Raw genomic sequence first — 13653 nt, 5'->3', positions numbered from 1 at the left:
GAAATGAGGAACTAAAAATATACCTGATGGATTTCAGAATTAGAAGTTACTGGCAACCCTTTGGAGAGTGGTTTAAGGGAACATCTCAGAGTGAGTTCTATTTCAGGGGTTATAAAAGAGGAGAAAATTAATGCACACTACTTGCAAAATTTTGGATGAGGACAGAAGGAGGGAGAGAGAGTGGGGGGCAGAGTAGTTAGTAAGGGATACCGGGTACTTTTAAGGGGCAAAGGGCACACCCCAAAGGAAGTGTCCAGAGAGAGGATCAGGGAAGTGAAGGACATGATTTCCTCCCAGACAGGAGGGAGAAAAAGGAGGATGGATGCGAGTAACATAGAGTTGAGGGAGGTGGAAGGAGAAGCTGAGGGAGTTTTGGTCTCATGCTGTTTTCTTTGGGAAATGGAATTCAAGATTGTACCTCAGAGGGAGGACCATGTGGAAGCAAGTGAAGGAGGTTGGCCAGGCTGTGGAACAGTTTCTGTGGGCAGTTGGAAAGGCTGCTGAAGAGGGAAGTATATGATATCAAGCAGGTTGAAAAAAGTCAGTGATATGGATGTACAAGGTCACTAAGTATTATGTCAGGAAAATGGGCAGATAAGTGACAGAAATATGCATGCAGTTCTTGATGACTAAATTGGGAAACTGTTTTGTCATTAGCATTTCTCCTGTTGATTATGTTCTTGGGGATTCCAAAGAATGTGGAATTGATTTCATTGTTGGCATTTTCTACTTGGTAGCGGTGGAGGCTGTTGTATGAACATATTAATTAGATTGCAGTTCCAGTGTTATGACCTAATTTTGGAAATGTGAGATTTCCTAAGCTTCCTGGAAATAACTCATGGGTGACAAGTAGAAGCTCTAAGATGTTTGCTTTGAATTTTACCTTCAAATGCATAAAAATCACAGATGGAAGAGAAAGAAAAATGATTCAGCTTTGTTCACTTTTTAATAGGAACCTTTCTGTGGTTTATGTTGGGATGTCAAAAATCCATATATATATATATATATATATATATATATATGACCTGCTTTTACACAGATTTCTTCAATACCCTTCTGAAGTTGACTTGCAAGTGTCACCCGTCTCTGAGAAACTTACTGAAAATGACAAAACATAATACGACTTTAGCCAGAACTGGCATAACTTATTTTTAAATATTTATAAATTTACATTATCTTTTATGTTTCCATGATATCTGGGGGAAATAATGTGAAATGTAAGATACAAATTAAAGCAACTTCTCGAATAGGTTTTTGAGGCTGTTAATTATAAACCCTATAGTGTATAGTGAGTTGAGAAGATATTATTAATTCCTTTCATCTTTTCTAATCATCAGCACTTTCTCTGAGGTCAGTAGAGCTTCCTCCTTAATATTCTTGTTGTTCCGTGCACATAATTACTTTGCATGGGCTTTCTTTGTGAGATTTCTGCTGCAGCTCTCAACATCTAAATAAGGTCCGAAACAGTCCCAGTCACTTATAAGGGAGCTTCATTATTCCCTTCCTTGGAGTTGTCATGTTTTCCTTTTAAATTGGAAGGTGAGGAGGTTGAACTAAATGATCACTAACGATGCTATAAAACCTAAGATTCTGTATCTTAACTGATTAACTTACTCATTTCTGTATTGTTTGGGCTTAACTGTCCTTTGTCTGAAGGGGACGCTGAGCAGTAATTCAGTGATCAACAAATTATGCAGAGACTGAACCCTGATGCCTTCCTGAAGTGTTTGCTCCCCCCTGAGGAAAACCCTTAATCTCTCAGCCTTAGGCATTTGGCATAACTCCGTCTTCACACAGCTACACTTTACACATCAGCCTTATTCAGGGGTCAGATGTTAACCTGCCGTCCATTAAGGCTGATATTCACGGTAGCTTAGAAAATATTAGTCACATACCATTTATGTGTCCCTTACGTCTTCCCCGCTCTTCTCTTGGTCAAAGATCTCAGGATCTTCCCTCAGCTAGCTGCCATCCAGTCTAAAGAAACAACATGGAATGAAGTTCTCAGTATCAGAAACCTTGCCGTTGGCTTGTTTGTGTATGCGTATTTGCTCAGTAAATTTAAAACCAATAATTTACATAATTATGGAGAAGCGCTTCGTGTTTTAGAGAAGAAAGGGAAGCTGGCAGTGGAGAGTGGGCACACTGAAACCCATGTCAAGAGTAGTGGAAGAGACCTCCCAAGTCATAAGTGGGCGTGGAGTCCTTGGCATTCGGGTTTTAAAACAAGAAAATACTTGTTGCAAAATCCCATTTGCTGGAAAGTAATCCACACAGGTTTGATTTTTGAGACGGGTTGAATGCTAAGGTAGATCAGGGTGTCACCATGTTAAAGATGACCATGTTCTGCTGAGCCTTTACTGCATATCTTTTCACTTCGGGGAACTTTCTGTGACCAGGCTAACCTTTGAGACTTCATAGTAGCCAATCATATTGCATTCCATTCATGAGTGGCCATGACTACTTTGTTCTATTTTATAGACCTAGCACATGACACAGTGTCACTTATAGTAGGTGCTCTGCAAAGTTGTCCTCAATAAATGAGTGTGTGTGGTGAAAAGGATGAGTAATAAAAATTACCCAGTTGGAATATTATTTTTTTTGCATTATTCAAATAGCATTATCACGCCATGGTTTGAGATGAAACAAGCAAACATATGCTATACATATAATAAAGATAATAATAAATATCACCTTTGAAAGGTTCTTTAATGCCAGGAAGGTACTAAGCTTTTTATATAATTATCTAATTTGGCGAAGATCCTCCCCAAATCCATGCCTGAGGGTGTGCTATCTACTTCCTAAGGGTACAACCTCTGGTAAGTTATCTAACCTCTCTGTGCTTCAGTTTACTTCTTGTCAACTAGGGACAATAAATAGTTCTCACTTCATAGGGTTGCTGTGAAAATTAAATGAGAAAACCTGTCACATGCTTCAAAGGGCACCTGCCACCCAGTAAGTAACCAATTAATGGTAACTACTGTTATCGCCCAGATCAGGAGACTAGGCTCTGAGAGGGTAGCCAGGTTGCCTAGAGTAATCTAGTTGCTCAGTTACAGGTCCCTCCAGCCTCAGGCTGCCCACCAGCTCTAGATCACTTGGAGGACAATACTTCTGTGTATCACCTTCGTGGAACTTTTCTGCATATACAAGACGTACCGCCTTGGGTTGCCCTTGAATTATGGGGAATAATGCATTCCTCCTCATCTCTCTTACCCAGGAAGAATCACCTACCCTTGGAAAGCTGCTGTGCTCTCCTGTTTTGAATCAGCTCCTGCTTCATACAGGATGAATTTTCACCTTAGGGATTGGATTGTCTTACTCATGTCCTTCATCATTAGATTTGCTGTTCCTAACACAGTGCCTGGTACATAGTAGGTGCTCGATTGGTGCTTTAGAGTGCAAAATTACATTTCCAAATTTGTGTACCTGGAATTTAGTGCTCTCAAGATTAGTTTTTGTTTTCCAGGAAACAGTCCAGGTCTTTGGATAAGTAAAATTTTTATAAAAATTGTCATCTTGAGTATGAATCATCCCCACACAACTTGCTTTCTGATACTGGGGAGAGTCTAACAGCGTTTGCAGAGGTAGCCATCCTGCTGAAATGTGTTTACCTACAAAATCCAAATGCTATTGCTACGAATCACCTCCTTCTCTAAGACACTAATTATTTCTGTAAAACTAATAACAAGTTCTTTTGCTTTTATTTATAGGAATCTTTCTTTTCTTGAAGAGATCTGTGTTTTATCTTTCTGGCCAGAAAAAAAAATTGTGTAACTTAATTCTGCAGCTGGCCCGTTTCTTCATTTATATGTCTGTTTCTTCATTTATAACATTTATGTTACATTTTAGTTATTTTTTTCAAAAGACGGGATACAGTTGTCAGATAGAGACCAGACTCCACCTGTGGCTCTTCTCTTTCTCATCCATCTTGTGTTATCAGATCACACTCTAAAAGAATCATATCCTTTGTAGCTCTTCTCTTGCCTAGAAAATGTATTGGCTCTACATTGCATACAAGACAGCAAGCATAAGGCCTTGCCTCCTCTGGCCTCTGCCTTTCTAACTCCATATATAAATGCTAGCTTCTATTAGTATTGGTGTTATTCCCCTCCTTATTACACAGGAGATATATATATATATATGTACATGTATATGTGTATGTATATGTATATATATACAGTGTGTGTGTGTATATATATATATATATATATTAAAAATATGTTTATTTATTTTGAGAGAGAGAGAGAGCATGGGGGGAGGGACAGAGTGAGAGGGAGAAAGAGAATCCCAAGCAGGCCCCACACTGTCAACATAGAGTCCGATGTGGAGCTCAAACCCATGAACTGTGAGACCATACCTGAGCCGAAACCAAGAGTCAGATGCTTAACCAACTGAGTGACCCAGGTGCCCCTAGGTATACACATTCTTTAGCATAGAGGCTATAAACATGTATTTTTAAGTCACAGAAACCTTCCATCAGGTAAAATCTTTGGCAGTGACCTAATACTTAATAAAGATCTGACAGGTGTTGAGGAGCAACTTTACATAAACGCTGCACTTTTAAAGAAGGGCTGGACAAGCTGGAGCCTGTCTAGTCAATAGCCCCACCAGGTCTCCCTTCACCCTTTGCTCTAACACCCTTGATGGGGGCTCCCTGGTGTCAGAAGACAGTGCCCTGTGGTGTGACGGACCTCGTGTTGGAAGGCACTTCCACCCTCTTGCCTTTTGCCATAGCAAACTCTCTAATCCATCAGAATTTGGTTTGGTTGGCTTTCCCTGAACTTTACTAGAGTGTAACCCCCCTTCTGTTACTCTAGAGTCCCTTGTACTTCCTACAGCATAATTTGTATTGCTCTACAGTAGGTCATATCCATATACAGAAAGACAGCTAACTTAGTGACTAAGAGCACTGACTCTCAATCCAGAGTGCTTTATTAAAACCTGGATCCAAGCTTTCTAGTCGTGTGACCATGGGTACGTTATTTTACCTCTCTCTGCCTCAGTTTCCTCATTTGTAAAGTAGAAGTAATAATAGTTCTTACCTCAGAGGCTCTTGATAGGATGAGATGTTGTACCACATGTAAAGTGCTTAGAAAGGTAGCTGGCACACTGGTACTCTTCCAGGTGAGCTGTTACTAGAGCTATTGTATATTGGTACTGGGTTGGGTTGCCTCAGAAGCAAGCTCCAAGAGAAGGATTCAAGTACAAATGTCTTATTCAGGAGGTGATCTGGGGAAAAACTAGTGGGAGAGTGGGGAAGTGAGACAGAAAAGGGAGTCAAAAGCCTATACAGGGTACATTAATGTTCAAGTAACTGAGCTGGGCCACTGGGCTCAATCCTATTAGGACCTCAGGGAGATGACGTAGAACTTACTTCAGAATTGTCCTATCCAAGAGACAAAGACACTGGAGAATTTATCATCCAACTTCATCTTCACTAGGCTGATGGCTACTTCTAGGAATTAATTCCTGGCATTTCCAGCCTGGCCTACATGCAGGCAAAACCTTACATGGAGTACTACTGTCCATGCTTAGACTAGGATTCCATCAGGATGGTATTGCCAAAGGGATAAGGACCTGATAGTGATTGCTGCAAGACTGTGAACAGAACTCCTCAGGGCTTTCTGTGTTATTCTGTTCTTTTTATTTTCCCTGGCCCATGTAATAGATCTTTACAGGATGAGTAAGTGATATAACACATGGATTTTTTTTTCTACTTGACCTTCAAAGCTCTCTGCAATTGTGTCTCACCCAATCTATCCTTTTTTTTTTTTTCAAGTTTATTTATTTATTTTTGAGAGAGAGAGCAGAAGCAGTGGCAGGGGAGGGGGCAGAGAGAGACAGGAAAACTTAGAATCTGAAGCCAGCTCCAGGCTCTGAACTGTCAGCACAGAGTCCGATGCAGGGTTCGAACCCACCAACCATGAGATCATGACCTGAGCCAAAGTCAGACGTTAACTGACTGAGCCACCCAGGTGCCCTGCTCCCCAAATCTGTCTTTAATTCTCGTGATTCCTGAACCAGATTTCTCTTTTTTAATTATGTCAATCTCCCCAACTGTTCTCAAAGAAAACCATCTGATCTCCTTACATGAGATGCTCTGCCCTCTGCCCTTCCTATCGAAATCTTACCTATCCTTCCAAGTCCTGTATCCACCAGTTCATCTCTTCTATGTAACCTTCTTTGACCTCAGATAATTCACTTCTTTAAAGTGCCATTAACATAAAGAAGACTGCACAGTTTAGTGTTTGATTATCTGCTGACTGGTGAGGTTCCATAATTGACCTATCTTTTAATGCTAAATAAAAATATTTATGTCTTATATATTGCTTGTCTTTTCCACAGACTTGACCACATCATCCATAGTAAGCAGTACTAAATACTGAAAGGCTGTGGTGGGTGAGCTTTGGAGTTAGACAACCATGGGTGTGTCCGTGTTCTTCCACTGTGGAGCTTTATGACCCTTAGCAACTCTATAACATACTTGCTTCTCTTGTTCCTCATCTAGAAAATATGACTTAGAACCCTACCTCATCATATTGCTGTAAGGATTAAATGAGATGTTGTGTGCTTAGTACAATGCTTAGTATAGTCCGCCTCAGAAAGTAGGTGTTCAATCAACAGGATTTGCCAGATTCTCAGTTCTGAAGTACTCAATATCATCTCAAATTTTTGTTCTTCTTTACTTTCTGATTTTGCTATTGTTTTCATTGTAGTTGTTGTTAAAAGTAGACATTAAATGACATCTCAAGAAAAATATTGATATTTGAAATATTGAAAATATTGGCATTTCATATGAAAAATAACTTGTCAATTGAACCTTTGAAATGGGTAGAATATGTAGTATTTTTCATATTTCACTTAAAATATCAACCATATCTACTAGATAAATGATAATTAAAAACTTGAAATCTCTTTGCATATTAGAATAAAGTTTTATTCATATTTTATTGTGAAAAAAGAGAATTATTTTATATATTTATATATTTTTCAGGAAGAGTATATCCTGGAAAGTTAACTCAAACTCCAACATTTTAATGATATAGACCTTTGGTTCTCAAAGTGATGGAAATGGTGAGGGCTGGAGAAGGTGTTTTTTATTTATTTTTATTTTTTATTTTAGAGAAAGAGAGAATGCACAAGTGGGATAGAGACTGAGGGAGGGAGGGAGAGAGAGAATCTTTTTTTTATTTACTTATTTTTGAGAGACAGAGCAAAACAGAGCATGAGTGGGGGAGGGGCAGAGAGAGGAGACACAGAATCCAAAGCAGGCTCCAAGCTCTGAGCTGTCAGCACAGAGCCCAATGTGGGGTTAGAACTCATGGATCGTAAGATCATGACCTGAGCTAAAGTTGGACACTTAACCAAATGAGCCACACAGGGTCCCCGAGAAAGAGAATCTTAAGCATGCTCCATGCTCAGTGCAGGACCTGACACAGGGCTTGATCCCACAACCATGGGATCATGACCTGAACTGAAATCAACAGTCATATGCTCAACCGACTGAGTTACCCTAACACCCCAGGAGAAAGTGTTTTAAAGGGAAGTAGTTGCATTGTAATCATAAATGCCTGCAAGAGATTGTACAAAGAAACCCATCCAGCCCTGATTTTTCCATCCCAATAGCAAGGAGTATGGGAATCTGGGCTTGAAGAAGAGGGAGGGAGGAAGAGGAGATAGCACGTGTATTGTGTCAAAGCATTTGAGAGGTCTCATACCCATCTCTCTTAGCAGATAAATAGTATGATGCAAGGGAAGGAACCCATGCTATAGAGCCACAGTGAGCTAAGTCCACATTCAAGTCTGATGTTGACTGGTTGATTTTGAGAAAATTACTTGATTTTCATGAGCATCACTTTCCTCATTCATGAAAGCAAAATACAATAGTACCAATCAGCCAGATTTGCTGTCAGGATTCAGTGAGATAATTTATTATTTCTTTGTTTGTTTAAACCTTGCCTTTTTCCAGGCAGCATTTAAGGCAAGCAGCAAAGATATATAGCTGTAACTTCTAGGGAAGAATGATGAGGGAAGGGAAGAAGGTAACAGGACATAATGTTAATATTCACATGCATATACAATGAAGTGAAGAAGCTTACATCATCTTAACAAATGGCACCAAAATCTTGGGGAAGAGAAATGCTTACTCTGTAAGAGACACTTTGAGGTTGCATTGGTGTAGGAAGAGAGTCTGTTGAGAATTTGGCTTCAGGTAGGTGCTCAAGTGAATTGAGGGTGAAAGCCACTCTGTGTACGAGAGGGTGACTTTGGTCCTACAGAGCCAACTAGAATGGTGGAGATGAGGAAGAGACATTAGAAAACAGGAGGCGCAGAGAGGAAGCCTAAGGAAGGCTGAAACCCTCTGTGTTCTTAGTGCATAAACAACCTTCCCCAGCAAGGAGATATATATATATATATATATATATATATATATATATATATATATATATATATATATAGAGAGAGAGAGAGAGAGAGAGAGAGAGAGAGAGAGAGAGAGAGGTAGAGATAGCACATCTAAAAGGATTCATGTTAAGGTTAAGTTAGCAAGAGAGTCTATGAGCCCTTCCTGCAGGAGACTATCACAGATCAAGCCTTGAGTTTTGGGACTCTTACTGGTCATCAAATTGAGAAGTTCAAACCAATTTGTCTAAATCTCAAGGGAGACAGAGAACCCTCCAGCTTCTGGGAGTTTAGAGTATACCAGATGAAGTTTTAGAGTATACCAGATGAAATATAAAGTTCTCTGTAGAAAAAATAAAATAAGTTTTCCTTAAGCTTTCTAGAAGCTAGTGTAAATTAGGAAGCTTACACACAAATCTACGTGTCCCTTAGGTATATGCCACTCCCTGGCTCACCATAGGAAGCACACCTTGTGATACTGATTGGGAGGAAGTTTGTCCTATGAAAGCACATAAAGAGGAATGCGATATATAAAAATTATAGCACCTGGTACTTAAGGCGTTTGATGCATTTCACTTACCCTCCTGTTCCTTTCCTTCCCCACAAGTTTCTCTGAAGGTCATAGTATATTTGAAAGCTATTTGAAATGATAAAAGCTATTGTCAGTTAATAATCAAAAGAAATTCCATATATCAGATTTTATTAAAATTTCATTAAATACCATTGAAAATACTGAGATATTCATAAAATCATAATCTGAATAAAAATATGTTTCTTGTAGAAAAATGCTCTGTTTTTCTAAGTTATTGTCTTGGAGTTAAAAGCACTCTCCCATTCTTGCCTCTCATGGCCCATCATACCACAGGGTTTTAGAATCCTGTATCCTCCATTTGTAATGGCAACATTAGTACAGAGTCATGTAGCCTGGTGTGACTTTTAAGGAGAACCACCTCTTAGAGCCAGATGTTCTTGAGTCTGTATGTGGACTTTTGTTGTTTAAGAAAGGAAGGTCAAGTTAAACGTCTGAGCGAGGCTGCTCCCATTCGGATCTGACAGTTCTTGTCAATTCACAAGATTGCTTCCCTGTACTTGAAATGTTTCAAGAACAAATTCTTATAATAAGCATAGTGGAAATCATGAAAATGATTATAAAATGAGAAGCAACCTGGAAAGAATATATAGACAAAGGCCAAGGCTTCTGGCAATTTTTAAATCATTTACATTTATCAGGCCAGTTTAAATAAGTTTTTGTTTTGTTTGTTTGTTTAAGAATGTGTGATAGGACTGTTACCTATTTTCCCTCCAAAACAATTCCTTTGATAGTTTTAAACATACAACATAAAGCAAACAGAATGGGATTCTAGAATATAGGATATAAAGGCTCCATGTAGGTTTCTATTTTCCTATAATTTCTTAATTTATTTCTCCCAGTGAGATGAATTGGTTATTACATATTGACACTAAGAATTTGATTCTAATATTGGAATAGTCAAGTGTTTGACTTGGCTATGAGTAAAAAAAATATATTTGATTGGCATATGAGTTCATTTGTATCAAACAGCTTTACCTTGAGAAAATCCATTACTTTGAAAGCAATAACACATCAGAAGAATTTTAAAGATTGTGGTGACCCCCCCCCCTCTTTATTTCCTCAGAATCTATTTTCATTCAGACTTGACCTGAGTGGTTCCTTTGGGTAATCTGAGCTGCATGCTTTCCCCACACCTCCAATAGCCCTGGTTTCTTCAGAGCTTCTGTCAAGACAAGCAAACATAAAAGGGGGGATAAAAAGGTTTCATTTCCAAAAAAAATCGCTTTTCAGAACTTGTTTCTTCACACCTGTTCATCGATAAGTGCTCCGGAACTGCTGAGTACACAGTTCAGGAAGCAACTAGTACGTCAGTCTCCTGTCTCTTGTTCTTAAATTAAGATTCCTAGTGTCTTTTGCATTGTGCTTTGCCTCAACAAAGTAGTATGTGTAGGAACCTTGTGTCTAGCATGGAAAAGAATCTCCTTCATTCCCATATTTCCTGAAAAAAAAATCTCAAATAAAATTTCTTTAGGGAGAAGCACATTGTTGTTTCATATATACCATAGTATATATGAAGAGTAGGATTGAGTTCTTATTTCTTGGATGTTTGTATGAATTAGTCTGCAAAATAGACCATTCTTTTGTAAGGAACTAAAAACTAGATATTTTTATGGATATATATTTCCTCTGCTAATTTATTCAAATGTAATCTCGACCAATCTCTTATTTTGTTAACATGTCTACTTGATTAATATGTTTTTCCTCTCCTCTGATACTGATCTACAAATTCTATAGCTGTTACTTGTATTATTTAATCTAAGTCCACTATAAATAAACTCCTAAGACTAATGTTATTTGTCTTTCTAGATTAACGATACCAATACTATCACTGAGTAGCTTACTTATTTCAATTGGAAATTTAGCTGGCATGCATTACTTACTTTTTTCCTTGGATATTTTTCATTTTTGGCATATTTATTAGTGTTGTGTTTTCCTGAGAGCATTAATGTTTAAAATATCTGTATCTTGGTCAGTAGAATTGATGGGGCTGAATCAGATGGATCAATAACAGGACTTGAAGTGCATTTCAAGGAAACCTACCATCTGCATTAAATCATTTTATTCCATCACAGTTTTCACAATTTACAAGTGAAATTTGTACTATTTTTACCCATTTTCTGTAAAAATTAGAAAAAATCTATTCTTTGGCACTTGAACTCGAAAGTGTTTTTAAATTATTAATTTTGTATGAAATCATTATTAGACAGGAAGTAATATTTCTTATGGGAATACATGTAGTTTATGATGTTCAGAAAATACCAGTAGGTTAAGCACTGAGTTAAAGAGTGCTCACTTTCCACCATTACGTTCAGTTCTGATTTTGTATCTGCGTAGCTAGAACGAACAGAGCAGAAGGTGGATTTTTTTATACATACAATAAGGGAAGCATAGAATGTGTGTCATCTGAAAGCACCTCTGACTGTGTCATCATAGGAGGGCTCTGATACAGGAATAATTGACACCTCCGGGAAGCCAAGTAAGATATTTACAACCAAAGAATAATGCACTATCCTCTTTCACAGTCATCACAGATAGTGTTATAATTTGTATCTACCGTCCAGTTTTGCAGGTAAAGTATGGAAGCTATTTTGGAGATTTCACATAACAATTGAGCTACATTCATAGAACTCAAATGACCCAGAATAAAGAGTAATGAGTGCACTTGACCCTGAATCATTCAGACATCAGCTGGAGGATTGTGCTCACTTTGGGGGCTTCACACCTATTGGAGATGTCTCCAAGGAGTGACAAGGATGGAAGCAAACTCATGCCTTGTCACATATAAAGTGGTTGAAGGACTGTAATTGTTAAAAAGAAGAAAGAAAACAATGCAGCAATTGAAGGACTGGTACTTGGATGATGCTGGTTCTTTGTAGCTGCAACTCTGAAATATAACTAGTGAATGCACCTGCAGTAAGAGAGGTTTAACCCTAGAATGGGTCTGGATTGCTTTCATGGTCAGAAGCATTTCATGAGACACAGTTTGCATGGGTCCAGGTTGGGATGTAGGGATAGGCAAACATGAATTGTTTGCTAGGATCAAAAATCATGAGTAAATGATAATATCGTATCAGGTTGTTGAAATCTATCCGTTTTGTGGATGGTTTAAAACTTTGTATTTCTTTCCTAGTTTGTGCTATTTTTTTCTTGTGTGTGTATCTGTGTGTGTGTGTGTGTGTGTGTGTGTGTGTCTTAGAACACTAAACAGTTATTTACTCTTCTCTGTCCTTTTGAAAGATACATTCATATAGATAATGCATACCATGTGTAAATGTTTTCTGCCTTTTAAAAGTAAGCTTTTCTTTAAATGAGTCATATGTTCAGCAGTTCCCTAACACTCTACCTGCTTGATGATGATGTCTAACTTGAGCTAATATTTTCTCAAGAAATGTAGAGAAAGCAATTGGTCATAGAGGTTAATATATGAGGAATACTATGTCTTTTTGTTTAAAATACTTAAATATCAGCTTATATCAGGAAAATTAGATCTTAGTATTTAATTCTACCAGTTTAAATTAAATGTATAGACTTGGAGGGTTTCTTTCAAATAAACTTCCTATTTGAAAAGTTTTAGATTTATGGAAAAATTGCAATGAGAGTGCATGTACCCCACACCCACTTTCCTCTATTATTAGTATCTTATATGAGTGTGATACTTTTATCACAATTAATGATCAGTATTAACATAGTATTATTAACTAAAGTCCACACTTTGTTCATAATTCCTTAGTTTTACCTGATATCCTTTCTCTATTCTTTTTTTTTTTAATTTTTAATGTTTATTTATTTTTGAGAGAGACAGAGCATGAGCGGGGGACGGTCAGAGAAAGAGGGAGACACAGAATCCAAAGCCGGCTCCAGGCTCCGAGCTGTCAGCACAGAGCCCAACATAGGGCTTGAACCCACGGACTACGAGATCATGACCTGAGTCATGCTTAACCTAGTCAGCCACCCAGGTGCCCCTCCTTTCTTTATTCTGAGAAAAGAATATACATTATGGTTAGTTGTCATGTTTCCTTTGAGTCCACTTGGCTGTGGCAGGGTCTCAGATTTTCTTGGTTTTTGATGACCTTGACAATTTTGAGGCTACTGATCGGGTATTTTGTAGACTATCCCTCAGGTGGGACTTTTGGATGTTTTTCTCATGTTTGAGGAGGAAGACCTCAGATGATAGAGTGCCATCTCATCACACTATCAATATAACTTAGTGCTATTGATGTCAACCTTGATCACCTGGCTGAAGTGGCTTTTCATCATGGTTTTCCAATATAGACTTTCTGTTTTTATTTTCATACTATATTCTTCAGAAAAAAAGGTTATTATGAACAGTCTAGATTTTAAGGAGGAGGGAATTATGCTCAACCTCCTTGAGGGCAGAGTATCCACATAAAGTATTTGGAATTCTTCTCCATTTATTCTATCCTCCTCCATTTATTTATTCAATCATTTGTGAATAGTAGTATGGACCTATAGATACTGATTCTATACTTTAGGTTATAACTCAATAATATATTGTTGCTCACATTGTTCCAGCTTTAGCCATTGGGAGTTTTTTTTTTTTTTTTCAGTTGGCTCTTGTGTCCCTTTGACATATATTGTGTGATTTGTTTGAAGCCCCCCCCCTTTTTTTTACTTTCTGCCATTATAAGATGTAG

General features: G+C 38.0%; 1 protein-coding gene across 8 annotated transcripts in view; it reads left to right on the top strand.

Annotated features, from left to right (window-relative positions):
• PDE4D (phosphodiesterase 4D) overlaps positions 1-13653 on the top strand; it is a 713672-nt gene that overhangs the window by 173751 nt on the left and 526268 nt on the right. The window lies entirely within an intron of this gene.

Source organism: Acinonyx jubatus, chromosome A1 (assembly GCF_027475565.1).
Source record: "Acinonyx jubatus isolate Ajub_Pintada_27869175 chromosome A1, VMU_Ajub_asm_v1.0, whole genome shotgun sequence".
Taxonomy (NCBI): Eukaryota; Metazoa; Chordata; class Mammalia; order Carnivora; family Felidae; genus Acinonyx; species Acinonyx jubatus.
The sequence above is the reverse complement of the archived record's forward strand: the minus strand, read 5'-3'. Positions and strand labels throughout refer to the sequence as shown.